Source organism: Jaculus jaculus, chromosome 8, assembly GCF_020740685.1.
Source record: "Jaculus jaculus isolate mJacJac1 chromosome 8, mJacJac1.mat.Y.cur, whole genome shotgun sequence".
Taxonomy (NCBI): Eukaryota; Metazoa; Chordata; class Mammalia; order Rodentia; family Dipodidae; genus Jaculus; species Jaculus jaculus.
In genome coordinates, this window is record NC_059109.1 from 127349687 (window position 1) to 127367359 (window position 17673).

Genomic DNA, 17673 nt, shown 5'->3' on the forward strand with positions numbered 1-17673 from the left:
CCTGGAATTCACTATGGGGTCTCACGGTGGCCTTAAACTCACAGTGATCCTCCTACCTCTGCCTCCCATGTGCTGGGATTAAAGGTGTGCGTCACCATGCCCGGCTTCAGTGTTTTTTAACTTGAAATTTTCTGCTGTCTTATTTCTCTAGAGAAAGATGAAGGGAAAAGGTAAGCAGAACTGAGCGCTGGGATCAAAGGCACGTGCCACCTGCTTGCCTTTTTGAGACAGGGCTTCCTGTAACCAGGCTGGCCTGGTACTCAAGATGTGCTGCCTCAGTTTTCTGAGTGTGCTACACCCTGGAGTTCATAATAATAACACATGCATGCACACATGCACAATTTTTTTTGAGCACTTTATTTTTTTATTTTATTTTATTCTTTTTTAAATTTTTATTAACATTTTCCATGATTATAAAATATATCCCATGGTAATTCCCTCCCTCCCCACCCCCACACTTTCCCCTTTGAAATTCCATTCTCCATCATATTACCTCCCCATTACAATCATTGTAATTACATATATACAATATCAACCTATTAAGTATCATCCTCCCTTCCTTTCTCTACCCTTTATGTCTCCTTTTTAACTTACTGGCCTCTGCTACTAAGTATTTTCATTCTCACGCAGAAGCCCAGTCATCTGTAGCTAGGATCCACATATGAGAGAGAACATGTGGTGCTTGGCTTTCTGGGTCTGGGTTACCTGACTTAGTATAATACTTTCCAGGTCCATCCATTTTTCTGCAAATTTCATAACTTCATTTTTCTTTACCGCTGAGTAGAACTCCATTGTATAAATGACATGCACAATTTTTTGAGACAGGTTTTATTCGGTAGCCCACACTGTCCCGAACTCACTGCCTAGGCCAGGATGGCTTTGAACCGATGGTGGGATTCTGAGCCCGTGGAGCACAGTGTGCAGTGTGGATTACCTGTCACTCAGTGTGACTGTTCCCTATGGAAGGCACATCTTCTCAGACCCGTTGTTCCCTCTTCCCCATTAGACCTTTGATGATGAGGTTTTGGTAATGCAGGTCACAGTCACCTTTCTCTTAATTCCACCAGAGATTGTTTCCCCCCTTCCCAAGCTTCTCAGATATCTCAGTAGTTTAGAAAATGTCATCCAGTTTTATGTCAGTATGACTTGCTTTTGTGTGTGATTGACTACACTTCATATTAAGAAAAGGAGTAAGAATAAACGCCCCCATCCCCTCCCAGGGAGGGTCTCCCTTTAAAATACCAGACTGATTTGAATCCATTATGTTGATCAGTGTCCAGGCTTGTGCAGGAAATGAACACTACTGCTGAGGTCACGTCCGCCGCCGCCTCATGTCTGCACACAGTGCCCTCCTGGTCCTCTGTGCTCTCTTTCCTGCCAGTACAGTACACTCTCTTTAGACTGATTCTGTTCCATATGCCTGGCAGGTAGGCCAGTCACCCATGCGAGTCCACTGGGAGTCTCTTTAGTCCAGTCACTTCCTAGGAGGGGAGAGGGTGATGGGTGGTGTCCATCAACCTTAACTTGAGAAGGAGCAGGGTAGTGCTTGAGTCTTAATGCAGGTTCTCTCTCAGCAAGCTTCTGGAGTCCGCTGCGGCGCTGGGCCTGTACTGACCCTTCCCTCAAGTTCCTCAGTGCTTCTCACTCTCAAAAAGGAACCGCAACAACAAAACCAATTTTGTGTTTTTTTTTTTTTTTCTTTTTGGTTTTTCGAGCTAGGGTCTCACTCTAGCTCATGCTGACCTGGAATTCACTATGTCATCTCAGGGTGGCCTTGAACTCACGGATCCTCCTACCTCTGACTCCCAAGTGCTGGGATTAAAGGCGTGCGCCACCACGCCTGGCTAAAGCCAAATTGTTTATAGAAGTTCTGCTTACCTTTTTCACTTCATCTTTTTCTAGTGAAATGGGACAGTAGAAAAGCTCAAGTTAAAAAACACTGAATTTAGCTATGCATGGTGACGCACACCTTTCGTGCCAGCACTCAGGCAGTAGGGGGAGCACCGTGAGTTCAAGGCCACCCTGAGACGACATGGTGGCTTCCAGGTCAGCCTGGGTCAGAGTGAGACTCTACCTCGGCAACCCAAAACAAAACCCCCAAAACCAGTGAATTTGGAGCTGGGGAGATGGTCCAGTCAGTTAAAGTGCTTGTCTTGCAGGCATAAGGACCTGAGTTCAGTCCCCCGTGTAGGCATTTGAGGCTGGCTGTGGTGGTGTGGGCCTGGAGTCCCCGCGCTAGGAAAAGAGGAGGCAGCAGTGAGGCTCGTGGCCTGGCCTGTCCTGCTTAGTTCTGAGACATCGTGTCAGAAGGTGGGAGGTGGGCTGGAGAGATGGCTTAGCGGTTAAGCGCTTGCCTGTGAAGCCTAAGGACCCCGGTTCGAGGCTCGGTTCCCCAGGTCCCACGTTAGCCAGATGCACAAGGGGGCGCACGCGTCTGGAGTTCGTTTGCAGAGGCTGGAAGCCCTGGCGCGCCCATTCTCTCTCTCTTCCTCTATCTGTCTTTCTCTCTGTGTCTGTCGCTCTCAAATAAATAAATAAAAAATTTAAAAAAAAAAAGGTGGGAGGTGTTCCTGCGGCTGACACATGAGGTCATCTTCTGCATACTTGAACACACGTGCGTGTGAACACACGCACATTAAAAACATTGCTGTTATATTTAAGAAAGTATTTATTTTGGCGTATTTAGGTATTCCTATTGTATTGTAAGATAGTCTTTTGTTTGGGCATTAATAGCTTAGTTTTTGATCTTTCATATACAAGTTACTAGTAAATTCATCCTCACAAGAGTCTCATACAGACCCCATTGTAAATGCATGCATACAGCGCTAAGGGACCCGAGTTAAGTGTGACTAGCTACTGTAGGTCTGGCTCTCTCCAAAGATTTTTATTCTCTAGCCATTTCACTAACAGATGATTCATTACATTAAAAGGTATATTCTGAGGTCTAAATCTAAATAGCCGTTTCTGGCACATGCTTGGTTATAAGCTGGGGGCTGCAGCTGCAGTATGACTATAAACAGCCATGTAATTATGTGGTATTGCCACTGTTGCCTGGCCTGGATTTTCCTCATGTCCTACTTTTTTTTTTTTTCTTTTTATTATTATTTGAGGCAGGGTCTTACCCTAGCCCAGGCTGACCTGGAATTCACAATGTAGTCTCAGGATGGCCTCGAACTCACGGCAATCCTCCTACCTCTGCCTCCCAAGTGCTGGGATTGAAGGCGTGCGCCACCACGCCCGGCTTTCATTTCCCACTCTTAAAATTTGTTTATTTATTTGAGAGAAAGTGAAAGAGGCAGGTAGATGGAGACAGAATGGGAGCAGCAGGCTCTAGCCACTAAAATGAACTCCAGGTGCAGGTGCCACCTTGTGTATCTGCCTCATGTGGGTCTTGCCTCCACAAAACAAACAAGAAAACCCACAAGCCCCCTGAAGCTATGGGGGATGTTTACATTCCAACCACCACAGGGCTATTTCACCATCAGCTTCTTCCTTGTGTTAATGCTTTATGTTTGGCCAAGTGATGACACCGTCTGTGGTAAAGCGGGGTGTCATCCGCATGTTGAGGGTCGCCATCTGTCTGCTTACTTCGCTGGGCTTGTTGCTGGCTCCTTGCCCTCTTAGGTTACATTACCCGTTTCACAGATGGCTAGAGTATATTGCGTATGCTTTTGGCGGCCACTGTCATGCCTAAATGTGCTGACAGCATTACTGACATGCAGAAATACCTTGATTCAAGAATGTTTATGATGGGGCTGGAGAGATGGCTTAGCGGTTAAGCGCTTGCCTGTGAAGCCTAAGGACCCCGGTTCGAGGCTCGGTTCCCCAGGTCCCACGTTAGCCAGATGCACAAGGGGGTGCACGCGTCTGGAGTTCGTTTGCAGAGGCTGGAAGCCCTGGCGCACCCATTCTCTCTCTCTCCCTCTATCTGTCTTTCTCTCTGTGTCTGTCGCTCTCAAATAAATAAATAAAAAATTAAAAAAAAAAAAAAAAGAATGTTTATGATGGCAAACACAAACAAACATGCAAGCTGGTTCCACCTCGAATTAGATAAAATAAGTGAAATCCTAACCTCAGGCCCCTTGTTCTGTTTACCATAGCCAGACACCTTCCTAGCAAACAAAACCGTTATCTTAAAACCACATGCCATAAAATCAAGGAAGTTCTTTCAAGATAATTTTGCATTATGCTGAAGTTATTTGTGATAACCTCTATAAGCTTCTTTGGGACAGGCACCTTGGCTCTCCCAAGTTTACTTTTTTTTTTAAAAAAATTTTTTAATTTTTATTTACATTTTCCATGATTATAAAAAAATATCCCATGGTAATTCCCTACCTCCCCCTGGACACTTTCCCCTTTGAAATTCCATTCTCCATCATATTACCTCCCCATCTCAATCATTGTGCTTCCATATATACAATATCAACTTATTAAGTACCCTCCTCCCTTCCTTTCTCTTCCCTTTATATCTCCTTTTTAACTTACTGGCGTCTGCTACTAAGTATTTTCCTTTCTTAATAATTTATTTAAGAGAGGGGGTGAGGGCTAGAGAGATGGCTTAGCGGTTAAGGCATTTGCCTGCAAAGCCCAGGACCTCAGTTCAATTCTTCAGGACTTAATGTAAGCGAGATGCACAAGGTGGCATATGCATCTGGAGTTCGTTTACAGTGTTTTATGGAGGCCCTGGCCTGCAATTCCCCCCCCCCCTCTCTCAAGGAAACAAAATAAAAATAAATAAAAAGAGGCGGGGTGGGGGGGAGAATGTGTGTGTGTGAGTGGGCCAAGGCTTCCAGCCAGTGCAAACGAACTCCACAGACACATGCATCACCTTGTGCATCTGGCTTATGAGGGTACTGGGGAATGAAACCTGTGTCCTTAGGCTTCACAGGCAAGTGCCTTAACCGCTAAGCCATCTCTCCAGCCCTCCTCTAATTTTAAAATTAGCCAAATTGTCTTGTCTTTTCTTGGGAAAATATTTATTAGAGCCAGGTGTGGTGGCACATGCCTTTAATCCCAGCACTTGGGAGGCAGAGGTAGGAGGATTGTCGTGAGTTTGTCTGGGCTAGAGTGAGACCCTATCTCAAAAAACAAAAACAAAAAAATTATTTACTTGAGAGATAGAAAGAGGCAAAGAGAGGGAGGGAAAAAGAGAGGAAAATGGGCACACCCAGGGTGTCTAGCTACTGGAAACAAACGAACAAACAAAATTCAGATGCATGCTTGCGCCACCTTGTGCATCTGGTTTTTGTGGGTCCTGGGGAAGCAAACTTGGGTCCTAGGCAAGTGTCTTAACCTCTAAGCTATCTCTCTAGCCCTTGTCTTTTTTTGTTTTTCTAGCCCAACCTGACTATGTATTCACTATGTAGTTTTAGGCTGGCAATCCTCCCTCTGCCTCCTGTTTGCTGGGATTAAAGGTGCATGCCACCACCCTGGCTCTTTTTTTTTTTTTTGCTTTTTTTTGAAGTAGGATCTTGCCCTACCTCAGGCTGACATGGAATTCACTATGTACTTTACGGCAATCCTCCTACCTCTGCTTCCCGTGTGTGTGTGTGTGTGTGTGTGTGTGTGTGTGTGTGTGTGTGTGTGTTTTTCAAGGTAGGGTCTCACTTTCTCACTTTAGGCCAGGCTGATTTGGAATTCACTCTGTAGTCTCAGGGTGGCCTCGAACTCACAGTGATCCTCCTACTCCTGCCTCTCAAGTGCTGGGATTAAAGGCGTGCTCCACCACACCCAGCTGCCCTGACTTTTGTTCAGTAGAATTATTGCTATTATTATTTTACTGTTTTTATATATTTATGTGAGAGACAGGCAGAGAGAGAGAGAATGAGAATGAATATGAATGGGTGTGCTAGGGCCTTAAGCTGCTGCAAATGAATTCCAGATGCATGCTTTACCTTGTACATCTGGCTTATGTGCATCCTGGAGAATCGACCCTGGGTCCTTTGGTTTTGCGGGCAAGCAGTTTAATCATTAAGCTATCTCTCCAGCCCAGAAGGATTATGTTTTAATCATTTATTTTAAAGGTGGTGGTGGTGGTGGGGAGGAGAACAGAGAGAATGAGCACACCAGGGCCTCTTGCAACTGTAAATGAACTACCACAGATGCATGAACTGCTTTGTGAATCTGGCAGTACATGGAAACCGGGGAATCGAATTTGGGCTGTGAGGCTTTGCAAGCAAGTCCCTTCAGTAGAACTGTTGAGGCGTGACAAAGCAAGGCGCCTGCTCAGCTCTCGGAAGAGCACTGCACTCGCTGACTTTTGGCTTTGTAATGTTGAGGAAAGGAAGAGATGGGGACCGTTTATACCGGACTGATGTGCACGCTTGTACGGAGAAAGGGCAGTGGGATTCACACCCCTCTTTTTTGTCCTTAGGATCAAAATATTTGTGCCGCAGTGGACTCAGAAACCATTAAGAACAACCTTCTACCTGAAGTCATTTGACTGGTTGGCCAGGTAATTCATTCAGTTTTCTTTGATCTGATCTGTGTACAGTTCCTGCTTTAACCACCTGACGGTTCTGCGTCCTTTTTAATTCATGACTTGATTTAAATTTGTTCTGTGCTTAGCATGGTTCTCTTCGAAGGACGACATAGGGATCATAGTGGTTGAGCGAATGGACTAGGGATATTTGAGTGGTGAACACGTGCGTATGCGTGCATAACTACATAAACCAAGCTGGGCTTGGTGGGAGGTGAGAGAGGAGCAGCTTTGCCTCCGTCGTGAGTAAATACTGGAAGAGCATCCGAACGAGTCTGAAGCTGCCCATCCCATGTTGCCCTCTTTCCCTTGTGAAGACTAACTTTTCCAGGTTCCTTGTACAGACAAATCACATGTTACCTAACTCTCCTCTTACCCTTTACATTGCAGAAGAATAGGTAAAGTGAGAACAGAGCAACTTGCTTGACAGCCCGGAGAGCGCTTCTGCTTCACTTCGCTAGTTAAAGTTCTTTTTGTTTATAATCCTGTCATCCCTGACAATCATAGAGACAATGGACAGAATCTATTGAGGGTGTGGGAAAGAGGACCTTTTATTCACTCTGGTGGGAGAGCCATCAGTATAGAGGTATCTCATAGAAGCCAGCTCCTGTTACCACTCCTGACCTAGGATACTTGCACTCCAGGTTATTTACAATAGCTACGAATTGGGATCAGCCTAGATGCCCATGGACAGAAGAATGGATAGTGAAAATGTGGTCCATACACACAATGGCATTCTATTCAGCAGTATGGGAAAATGAGATTTGCAGGCTGGATGGACCTAGAAAGAACTTAAATTAAGTGAAATGACTCAAACTCAGAAAAGCCAAGGCACATGCTCCCTCTGAAATGTGGGTCTTAGCTTGTGATACCTGTACTTATGTAAATATAGGGAGGCAAATGTGGGTAAGATTTATCATGGTAGAACGGCAAGGCAAGTATCAAGGGGTGAGCTTGGAGACGGGGGTGTGAGGGAAGGGTGGATGTTGGGGAAGAGAGGGAAGTTGAGGATAGAATGTGTGTATGTGTGAGAATCAACTAAAAGAAATTGTATTTGAAAAACACCACAATGAGTGATGCCTGAATCTCTGCTTGCCACCTAAAAAGAAACAACGAGAAAAGTAGGAAACTGAGCAAACTGAGCGGCGAGTGGAGCCTCTGCTCCGCATGTCTGAGACGGCCCTTCAGGGTTTCCCACCCTCTCCTGAACACCACCACCACAGGCTTCCATGGTGAATTGAAAGGACCAGTGAGAAAATCATCCAAATTGTGAGAAAAGTGAACAAGTGTCCCTGCCGCCCTGTGTCTTAGTCACAAGTCACTTGCTAAAGATGTTAACAACCTTGTCACTCCCGTGGCTAGCCAGTCTTGGAATCTGGGTTGTCTTTGAATCCCAACCTCTGCTGATGCATTTATTAAACAGGCTTTATTAGGTTCACTGTTTTCCTATCTTTTACATCTGTCCCGCTTTCTGTCTAAATTTGGCTTCTACTAGGCCAGGACCCTATGGTTCTGTGCTTGCGTGTGTCCATGTTCCCTTGCTGCTTTTTTTGTGCACTGGTCTCTAACGTGTAATTTTGCTAGAAGAATTTGCTGGTCTAGAGGAAGAAAGTCCAGTAGCTGAACGTGCGTGCTCTGGGCCCTGGGCGCCCAGCCACCTGTCTTAGCTCTGCCATTGCCCACAGCACCTCTCGTTTACTTATGACGTGCGCCTGTTCTCTCCTGGTGCTCTGATCTGAAGAGAGAACTGTCTGTTAACTTTTTTTTTTTTTTTCCAAGGTAGGGTCTCACTCTAGCTCAGGCTGACCTGGAGTTCACCATGTATTCTCAGGGTGGCCTTGAACTCATGGCGATCCTCCTACCTCTGCCTCCTGAGTGCTGGGATTAAAGGCGTGCGCCACCTTGCCCGGCTCTTTTTATTTTTTTATTTTTATTTTTTTTAAATATTTTTTTTTGTTCATTTTTTTATTTATTTATCTGAGAGTGACAGACACAGAGAGAAAGACAGGTAGAGGGAGAGAGAATGGGCGCGCCAGGGCTTCCAGCCTCTGCAAACGAACTCCAGACGCGTGCGCCCCCTTGTGCATCTGGCTAACGTGGGACCTGGGGAACCGAGCCTCGAACCGGGGTCCTTAGGCTTCACAGGCAAGTGCTTAACCGCTAAGCCATCTCTCCAGCCCTCTTTTTATTTTTTTGAGTTAGGGTTTCACTCTAGCCCAGGCTGGCCTCAAACTCACAGTGATCCTCCTCCTTAAGCCTTCCAAGTGTTGGAACGAAAGGTGTGCACCATCATGCCTCATCCCTCCTCCTTCTTTTTGGTTTCTTGAGGTAGGGTCTCTAGTCCAGGCTGACCCAGAATTCACTCTGTAGTCTCAGGGTGGCCTCAAACTCACGGCGATGCTCCTACCTCTGCCTCCCGAGTGCTGGGATTAAAGGCGTGCGCCACCACGCCTGGCAAGAGAAGTATTCTTTATGAATTTCTCAGGTACCCACTCAGTCCAGTCCAGTTGACAGTCAAGATTAACCATCACAGTATAGTTTAATTAAGGAAATGAAAACTGGGATCGGGACTGGATGATTATTATAAAACATTTAAAATACTATTATTATTATTATTATTATTATTATTATTTGTTTTTTTTGAGGTAGGGTTTCCATCTAGCCCAGGCTGACCTGGAATTCATTATGTAGTCTTGGGGTGGCCTCACACTCATGACGATCTTCCTACTTCTGCCTCTCAAGTGCTGGGATTAAAGATGTGCACTACCACACCTGGCACGCGCGCGCGCACACACACACACACACACTTTATTTGAGAGACAGAAGGAGGAAGGGAGGGAGGGAGAGAGAGAAAGAGAATATGGGCATGCCAGGGCCTCTACCCCTGCAAAGGAACTCCAGATGCATGTGCCCTTTGTGCATCTGGCTTACGTGGATCATGGAGAATTAAACCTGGGTCCTTTGGCTTTGCAGGCAAGCGCCTTAACCTGTAAGCCATCTCTTCAGCCCATATTTGATTTTTTAATAAGTTACTTAGTTTGTAGAATTTAATCATATTCCATGCACAGGTTTGTTTTTTTTTAATCATTATTACTTTTTTAAGGTAGGGTCTTGCTCTAGTTCTGGGATGAAAGGCATGCACCATGACACCTGGCTTATTGTTACTTTTAATACAGGACCTCATGTAGTGGCCTGGCCTTGAACTCTTAGTGAGTCTTCTGCTTTATTTTCTTGAGTTCTGGGGTTTGTAAGCATGAGCCACCATGCCCAGCATTATCATTTTCTTTTTTAAGGTAGGGTCTTGCTGTAGCCCAGGCTGACCTGGAATTTACTATGCAGTTTCAGGGTGGCCTCAAACTCACAGAAATCCTCCTACCTCTGCTGGGATTAAAGTTGTGTGCCACCATGCCCAGCTCCTATTTATAAACTTAAGATTTAATTTTTTGAATATAATATTGATAATATATCTATTTATTTTCTTTTTTTCTTTTTCTTTCTTTCTTTCTTTCTTTCTTTCTTTCTTTCTTTCTTTCTTTCTTTCTTTCTTTCTTTCTTTCTTTTTTTTGAGGCAGGGTCTTGTTATGCTGCTGGGCTGGCCTGATACTTTGAAGCTCAGGTTAAATTTGAATTTAGGACATTCCTTCTGCCTCAACTCTCCTTGTTCTGGGATTATAGGCTTGTGCATGTGGCTAAGCACAGGTGGCGTACTGCGCAGGGGTGCTTTCCAAAGAAATTTCTTATTGAGCGTTGTGTTTTAGTACTGAAGCCAAAGACCAAAGATTTAAGCTGGTTTACTTTAATCAGAAAGATTTTAGGGCTGGAGAGATGGCTTAGCAGTTAAGCGCTTGCCTGTGAAGCCTAAGGTCCCCGGTTTGAGGCTCGGTTTCCCCAGGTCCCATGTTAGTCAGATGCACAAGGGGGCGCACGCGTCTGGAGTTCGTTTGCAGAGGCTGGAAGCCCTGGCGCGCCCATTCTCTCTCTCTCCCTCTGTCTTTTTCTCTGTCGCTCTCAAATAAATAAATAAAAATTAAAAAAAATTTTAGAAAGATTTTAAGATTTTAGGATATGTAATGAGAATTTGTGCCATGACCAGGCTGTCCTCAAATTCATATGCATTTTGTCTGCCTACCAAGAGCTGTGTGTGTCATTTAGCCTGGAAGGTAGAATCCATTTTTGATATGAAAATAAATTAACTCACAGTACGATAAGTGATCCAGTCATCATATTCCTGTTCTTGGTGGGGCTGAATAAAGTTTTATTATTTGTTCATAAAAAGAGAGTGCAATGGTTTTTTTTTTGGTAGTGTCTCACTCTGGTCCAGGCTGACCTGGAATTAACTCTGTAGTCTCAGGGTGGCCTCGAACTCATGGTGATCCTCCTACCTCTGCCTCCCGAGTGCTGGGATTAAAGGTGTGCGCCACCACGCCCGGCTGCAATGGTTTCTTTATTTCCAAAGAGTGAAGTGTGTGGAAACAGTCCAGTTTACACATTGTGTGATGGCTTCCTTATTGTGTGTGTGTGTGTTTTTTTTTTTATTGGACTTTGGCAAATAAACACATAAAAATCAAATCAGGGAGGGTCTTAGATGGCTCAGTGGTTAAAGGTGTTTTCTTGCAAAACCTATGGGTCAGAGTTTGGTTCCCCAGCATCTATGTAAAGCCAGACCAGAAAAGTGGCCCAAGCATCTGGCACTGCAGCAGCAAGGGCGACCCTGATGGTCGTATGTGCACTAGCTCTCTCTCTCTCTCTCTCTCTCTGCCCCCTTTCAGAGGTGGTAGTAATACAGCTTTCGTGAAGAGTCACCTTCTTAAATCAACAGTGTAACAGTCCAGAGTGAACTATTGTGGAGACAGTCCCGCTCACACGCTGTGACAAATAGCCCTCTCTCTTGTGGGACAAACTTGTAATTAGCTTCTGTTGCTTTGTTTGTAAAATCTGTTTTATTAAGAAAATATTTTTGAATCTATGTAATAAACACACAAAGCCTGTGCTGTTTGGAGGTTGATATTGAAAACCTCTCAACTTGTGACCTTGAATAGAATTGGCTGTGTATAACCATTGAATGCAGCTGGTGGATTCAGAATTGCCGTTTCTGGGTCTTTGCTTTTGTGGGAAAATAGTATGTCTCAAAATGAGTGTGTGGCAGCTGACATTTATCAAGGGTAACAGGAGCCTTATTGGTTTTCACCTCTCCAAGCAGCTTTGCATGGTGCACGCATGCATGGCATATGTTGCTACGCTTTAAATGTATTTTCATCATGCATTGCTTGTCATTGACACGGGAACCTGAAGAATAAATTCTTAATGAGCTTCATAGATTAAACACGGCGAGGATACAAGCATCTGAAGATGAACACTGCTTGATGTTTAATTCATGCCTGTGAAATTTCTCTTTGGTGCAATTTCAAAACTATTACATGTAAAACTGTAATGCATTCCAGGCAATGCTCTTGTAATGCTGAGTGATTGCCCTTTCTTTTATCTCCTTACCCTATGGCTTGTCCCTAAAACAGAGGAGGGGGACAGAAATCAACCCTTGTTAACCAGCTATTGATACATTGCTATTTGGTGTGAGACAGTATTTATAGTGATTGCTAATTTTTTTGGGGGAGGGTGACAAATAGAACTAGAATTTAGTAGTTTTTAGATTTGCTTCTTAAGCATTTGAACTCTTTAAAATTTTGATTGTGCGCTGCACCCAGGAGGGAGAGGTAGGAGGGTGACTGAGTTTGATTGAGGCCAGCCTGAGAATACATAGTGGATTCCAGGTCACATTGGGCTAGAGTGAGACTGTACCTCGAAAACCAAAAACCAAAACAAAACACAAATTTGGTTGTGGTAGTACCTTAAGAGGAACAGAGCTTCAGAGTTCATAACGTGTTGTCAAGCTTGTGAATGAAGTAAACACGTCCCGTTCTGTGACTGGCGCGGCTTCAGACACCAGGGTTGATTGACTGGTGTGCAGCTCATAGGGATTTGCTGCTGCAAAGTAACGTGCGACCTGTTTTGACTCCACAAGAGAAATTGCCTGTGCATAGCTGCAGCTGTGCTTGCCTTGTTAACTGGTCTTGAAATTAAAGTTAAAATTTAATTATTTGTGTGTATAAGAATTTTACTGGGGGGTAGAAGGTGCTTGCCTACAAAGCCAAAGGAGCCAGGTTTGATTCCCTAGGACCCACGTAAGCTGGGCACATGCATCTGGAGTTCATTTGCAGTGGTGGCTAGAAGCCCCGGTGCATCTATTCTCTATTTCTCTCTCTGCCTTTTTCTCTCTGTCTCAAACAAATAAAGAAAATTTAAAAAATTAAAAAAGAAAAAAATTTTACTTGGGTTTTTGTAAACCTGTTTCATGAAGTGAAGAAATACAAGAATCTCGGGTCCCTTTTATTTTCCATTTTCCAGTTGATAAGGAAACCATTACACTGAGAATGTTGTATGGTAAAAGGAACTTTAGGCATGTTAAACCGGTGACTCTGCAGTTAAGAAATTGCGGAGGGGCTGGAGAGATGGGTTAGTGGTTAAGTGCTTGCCTGCAAAGCAAAGGACCCAGGTTTGCTTCCCCAAGACCCACGTAAACCAGATATACAAGGTAGCACATGCATCTGGAGTTTGTTTACAGTGGCTAGAGGCCCTGGTGAGCCCATTCTCAACCCTTCTCCTTCTCTCTCTTCCCCCTCTCTCTGTCTCTAATAAATTTTAAAAAATTTAAAATTTATTGAAAATAAAAAGCTGTGCGTGGTGGTGCACGCCTTTAATCCCAGTGCTTGGGAGGCAGAGGTAGGAGGATCACCGTGAGTCTGAGGCCACCCTGACACTACATAGTGAATCCCAGGTCAGCCTGGGCTAGAGTGAAACCCTATCTTGAAAGAAAAAAAAGCCAGGTATGGTGGCATACATCTTTAATCCCAGCACTCAGAAGGCAGAGGTAGGAGGATCACTGGGAGTTTTAGGCCAGTCTGGGATAGAGGGAGGTCCTACTTTCAAACCAAACCAAACTTAACAAAAAGATGGAGAGGAGTCAATTATAAACAGTAATGTGAGGTTCCCCCCCCCCCCCCCCGCATGCAGGGTCTTACTCTAACTCAGGCTGACCTGAAACTCACGGTGTAGTCTCAGGGTGGCTTTGAAGTCACAGGCTTCTTCTTACATTTGCTTCCTAATTGGTAATGTGAGTTTTCAAAAAATACTTATTTTTCTTTATATGGAGAGAGAGTGAGAGAGAAATAAGTGAGAATGGGTGTGCCAGGGCATCCTGCCACTGCAAACAAATCCCAGGCACACATGTTCCACTTTGTGTAGCTGGCTTTATGTGGATACTGAGGAATTTGAAATTCAGAGGCATACATTGGTGAGATTATACTGGGGCTGCAGTCAACTCTGACATCTGTTTGAAACTTTTTTCCCTTGTTCATTCTGTTAGATTAACCAGTTTGGTTAAGTTGTGTGCGTTGTGACTAGGGTAGGAATTAACCCTATCAAGATTTGCTTTCAGACAGGTATCCCATGCCAGCCAAGTCTCTCTTCAGTTTATTCATTGTAATTTAGGAAAATTTACAATTATTTTTCTTTTACTAAAAAATTTATTTATGTATTTACTTTAGTTTTTAAAATTTTGTTTATTTATTTGCAATGAGAGAGAGAACAAGAGAGTGAGAGACCAAACCCCTGACCAAAAGCATCTGATGGAAGGAAAGTTCTTATTTTGGTTTACTGCCTCAAGGGGAAGCTTCATTATGGCATTATGGAATGAGCTGGTCATCACTCTTAGGGCTATAACACCCCTAAGCCTGTCCCCCAAAACAACACACCTCCTCTAGCCAGGCTCCATCTCCCAGATTGCCACAGGTGGAGACAAGCATTCCACATGCATGAGTTATGGGGACATCTGATTTAAACTACCACAGTAGACTAGCCCTCTCCCCCCCTTTTATTTTGAGGTAGGGTTTCATTCTAGTCCAGGCTGACCTTAAATCCCTTTAATCCCAGTACTTGGGAGGCAGAGGTAGGATCGCCAGGAGTTCAAGGCCACCCTGAGACTACATACTGAATTCCAGGTCAGCCTGAGCTAAAGTGAGACCCTACCTTGGAGTGCTGGGATTAAAGGCGTGGGCCACTACGTCTGGCAATAAAAATATTTTTAAAATAGCTGTCGATTTGAACTAATTTTTACTGAAAATTGCTTGAAACACTATGCAAAAGCTGAGGCTGCTCAAATCAATTAGAAAAAATGTAAGATAAAATGAAACAAAATAAAAAACACCTGGAAGAGTTTGAGACATTCATAGATAAAGACTCCAGCCAAAATACAAGTCCCAGGGCTGGCGAGATGGCTTAGTGGTTAAGGCACTTGTCTGCAAAGCCAAAGAAATCAGGTTTAACTCCCCAGGACCCATGTATTCCAATGCACAAAGCCTTACACACATCTGTAGTTCATTTGCAGTGGCTGGAGGCCCTGGTGTGCCTATTCTCTCTCACCCCCCTGCCTATTTCTGTATCTCTCTCAAATAAATAAATTAAAAAAATACAAATTACGGGCTGGAGAGATGGCGTAGCGGTTAAGCACTTGCCTGTGAAGCCTAAGGACCCCATTTCGAGGCTCGATTCCCCAGGACCCACGTTAGCCGGATGCACAAGGGGGCGCACGCATCTGGAGTTCATTTGCAGTAGCTGGAGGCCCTGGCGTGCCCATTCTCTCTCTCTCTCTCTCTCTCTCTCTCTCTCTCTATCTGCTCTTTCTGTCACTCTCAAATAAATAAATAAAAATTTTTTTAAAAAATAAAAGTTTCTAAAAACATATATATATATATATATATATATATATATATATATATATATATAAATTACAAGTTCCAAATTGAAATTCCTCAATTTAGTAGACTGTCACCACTAGCTAATCTAAGCACTTAATCCGAAAATATCAATTTAAAGGGGCCTTTTTTTTTCTATTTCTATCCACACTTTAAAAAATATATTTTTTCACTTATTTGACAGAGAAAGAGGTAGAGGGGGAGGAGTGGGAGAGGGACAGAGCAGTTAGTGCAGTGCTGGGCACACCACCAAAGCACAGTAGCTGCAACTGGACGCTTGTTGTCACAGAAACACAGCAGTTAAGCAACCAATTCCATCTAAGTCCTGTTACCATCTCTGGACAATTTGCTAGTTAGTTAGTTTGCTTTTTTTTTTTTTTTTTTTTAAATTTTTATTTATTGAGAGTAACAGAGAGAGAGGTGGGGGGAAGGAGAGAATGGGCACACCAGGGCCTCTAGCCACTGTAAATGAACTCCAGATGCATGTGCCCCTTTGTGCATCTGCCTAACTTGGGTCCTGGAGAATGGAGCCTCGAACCGGGGTCCTTAGGCTTCACAGGCAAGCACTTAACTGCTAAGCCATCTCTTCAGCCCACTTTTTTTTTTTTTTTTTCCCAAGGCAGGGTCTCACTCTAGCCCAGGTTAACCTGGAATTCACTCTGTAGTTTCAGGGTGGCCTTGAACTCATGGTGATTCTCCTACTTTACTGTCCTGTGTGCTGGGATTAAAGGTATGTGTCACCATGGCTGGCCCTATACCTGTTTTTTTGTTTGTTTGTTTTTGTTTTTTCAAGGTGGGTCTCACTCTGGCCCAGGCTGACCTGGAGTTCACTATTTAGTTTCAGGGTGGCCTTGAACTCACAGCAATCCTCCTACCGCTGCCTCCTGTGTGCTGGGATTAAAGGCGTGTGCCACCACGCCCGGCTACCTGTATTTTAATGCAGGTTTCACTCTAGCCAGGCTGTCTTGGACCCCAGTGTAGTCTAGGCTGGCCTTGAACTCACACCTTCCCAAGTGCTGGGATTAAAGATGTGTTCTACCATGTCTGGCTCCCCAGCCTTTTTTTTTTTTTTTTTTTTTTAATTTTTTTGGTTTATTTTTATTTATTTGACAGCGACAGAGAAAGGGGCAGATAGAGGGAGAGGGAGAGAATGGGCGCGCCAGGGCTTCCAGCCACTGTAGACGAATTCCAGATGCATGCGCCCCCTTGTGCATCTGGCTAACGTGGGTCCTGGGGAATCAAGCCTTGAACCGGGGTCCTTAGGCTTCACAGACAAGCACTTAACTGCTAAGCCATCTCTCCAGCCCAGCCCCCCCTTTTTTTTTTAACGTAAAAGTTACTGTGATTTTTTTTTCAAGAGACACTGAAAACAAATCTCCCTAATTAAAATATTTAATCATACCTTTAAGTCAGGCAAACAAGCTTGACAGAGAAACAAAATTTTAGCTAGGATAGCCAAAGGTTCTTGGCCTCAGCATTTTATCCTAACAAACCCAAGAATAAAAATATAAAAATATTTGACAGAATATTTTAGAATCTAGATTTTGCCCTGGCTGTTCATCGTCAGTGGAAATGAGGGCACGTGCAGTGTTGGAGTGCCACTTACCCAGGCCTTGGGGTAATGGCTGGAGTTGGGGCCCAGAAGGAAGGACGTGGAGTCCAAGCAACTCCTCACTGGGAGGCGGGGCAACCCCCAAAACACGTAATGTCCCTGAATATGGATGTGAGCGCTTTTCAGTGATCTTGCGATAAGTTGAGGGACTTTCTCTTTCTTGGCTGGAGATGGTGTGATTTAATGCTGCAAATGGTTTATTTGGTAGTAGCTGGTAATAAAATGCCCAAGAAACATTTGATGCTTTTTATTGATTATGAAGGCTAAAACAGTCATGTAATTTGTCACTCTTCCATCCTGTGTATATGTGATCTACTGGAAAGTTCTTTAGGCATTTCTCTATTTGTAAACAGGAGTAATATCTCTTGTAGAATATTGTGAGTAGATATGAGAAGCTGAACACTATTTCCACTAATGTGATCCCTTTTCCTCCTTAACTTAGGAAAAGGAAAATACTTAGTTGGCCCCTTTGCCAGTTTAGACTTCCTGGGTAATTTAGGACGACATGCTTCTTTTCGTCCTCAAAATAACTTGTTCAGACTGAACACTGGCATTATTGATATTTTTTCCTTTTGGACAAGAAGCACTTCCTGTATCCTTGTCCATCTGGCTAGTTTGCTCTGTGTAATTAAGCTCCTTTCCCCCTCTTATCTGAGCACCAAAATAAACAAAAAGGAAGTTGGGCAGTGTAGCTAAGCTATATTTGATTTTATCCTTTTCTTTGAGCCAGCCAGCAACTATAATCTTTCCTGCTTCTTAGCCTCCCTCGCTTAGCA

At 44.0% G+C, this 17673-nt stretch overlaps 1 protein-coding gene across 2 annotated transcripts in view; it reads left to right on the forward strand.

Moving 5' to 3' along the window:
- Ncoa3 (nuclear receptor coactivator 3) overlaps positions 1-17673 on the forward strand; it is a 96128-nt gene that overhangs the window by 43256 nt on the left and 35199 nt on the right. For both annotated transcript variants that reach the window (XM_045155905.1, XM_045155906.1), the window contains exon 2: positions 6374-6454. The gene's annotated coding sequence lies outside the window, so the exon portion shown is untranslated. The remainder of the gene's footprint in view (positions 1-6373; positions 6455-17673) is intronic.